The sequence below is a fragment of the Varroa destructor genome, unplaced genomic scaffold (genome assembly GCF_002443255.2).
Source record: "Varroa destructor unplaced genomic scaffold, Vdes_3.0 BEIS01000001.1, whole genome shotgun sequence".
In the NCBI taxonomy this organism is placed as follows: Eukaryota; Metazoa; Arthropoda; class Arachnida; order Mesostigmata; family Varroidae; genus Varroa; species Varroa destructor.
Window position 1 is genome coordinate 27,641,799 of NW_019211454.1, and position 2,014 is coordinate 27,643,812.

The window sequence follows — 2,014 nt, forward strand, 5'->3', positions numbered from 1 at the left end:
AAATAGTGCTGATTGGATAGTGCTTAAGAATTAATCACCCAAATGTACCACTGGGTTTGTGAAGCTTTGCCGAAGTATTAATTCTTCCAGTTGAACGAAAAAAGCTCATTAAATCAATATTGCAAGTTTTAGTGTTTTTTTTTTTACCTGCGACTGAAGTGTCAACTTGTTTTCAGTTGCTGCGCTCCGTATAAAGAACAAAAAACTCAGAATCAGCCTCAAATGAGTCTCGGAATTCGACAAGGCAACCTTCCAGCTCTTTGGACTTCCTCGGAATGGTTTCAAAAAATGTTCAAAGGACTTTTCGCACCGGCTTCCTTAGTAACGTTTTAACTTCTTCGACATCCTATGCCTTAGACTGGCTATGGAGATAGATACCACCATTAGCAACAAAGAATTCGGGAGAAAGAAGGATTTCTACTATCTTCGCGTCTGTTACACTTCTTCCCGCCACTTCGTTTACTACCCTGTCTGCCTTAATAGAGTAAATAATTAATCGCAAATTAGATCCCAATGAAAAGGATTAACACACCCTTCTAAGTAAACTCGGATCTTCTTCGGCGACAATGTATTTAGAAACCAAAAAACCTTTATATCTGTACACAATAGGCTGTATGTGCAGTTGCTGAGCAGCGAAGCGTACGACGCGTACTGCGAGGACTCCATCGTGAGACGAACGCTGAAGTGCTTATCCACATATATGTTGATCTTATCGTGGCCTACTTGGACTCGGCCTGTTACGCGCATATCTACCAATCCGAGACACTGTTTTTTCAGCCGCCTCTGGCCTTAGAGCTGTCTGCAGCAGTGTACGTCGACGTGACCGTTACTGAAAATAATACATCTCGATTCCTGTTTAATGCTGTCGATAGGAAGTTGGGTATTGGATTGTAAACACGCGGGAATGACATTAAGGCCGTTTTAGAGGACTCATCTGCTACCAATATGCTGCTCGACTCCGCACATTATGCCAGCGCTAAAAGCATCCCGGTTTTACTAGAGGGGCAACGGATTAAAGGCGGCAGACAGGGACGTCTCAACCCCAGCATTAGATCGAACGCAAAGCCGTACAGGTGCATCGAAGTCTCGCAGAAAATCTTCTATGTAATCGCCGTCTGTGCGGGCTATCCGGATGAAGTTATTCATAAAAAGGATACTTCCGTTACCACATCTCAGATATTTAGCCTCGAAACTAATTGCACTGTGCCATATAAGCGACCCATCTGATTGTGGGAAAAATTTCAACAATGATGGCAGCGGTCAACTCTAACTGAAAAAATCCCATTGATTCAACAGGCAGACGTTTGGTAGAGCTTGAGCACCGATCATTTCCTTACTTGTCAGGCTGAGTCATGTTAGAGCAAACATTTTACGAAGAAAACATCTACGACTTAAGGTGCACATTTTTTTCCATCATTAGGAGCTTTGTGTGGCTTTTGTGCAGTCATAGATTTGTTAAGTTTTATTAAATATGTATACTTGCTCATGCCTAAAACTGGATTAGTTAGACTCAAATAAAGAGAAATATCGATGTTGTGCTACTATATTCAGTTATTCTTTAATAAAGGCAGCATATTTCGGGACTATTGGATGAACATTCTGCAGGTGCAGGTATAACCTCTAAAAAACTATTTTTTTGTTCATTTATCTAGTCGGTTGCTAAAGCTTTCCGTTGTCTTTGCTCCATTTAACTTGTCCATAAAGGACCATGTTTGGGTAAGCTTGTTTATAGCATTCCCAAAGTTACGTATTTATAAAATCAATTTAAGTTTAGGTAATCTGTATTGAATTACAAACACATTAGATCGAAACACAAATCATTGTTGTGCCTAAGCGAATACGCAGCATTTCATCGAAATGTAAGTACAAGCTTAATTTGTCATATATTCGCTTTTACTGTTTATTACCTTTTTTACATCCCAACCAATTTAAAGCCATAAATCTGTAGCTCTAATGCTATCCTTCCTGGATGCTTTTCACTCTCAAAAGTACAATTACTAACTTAATTTTGTAG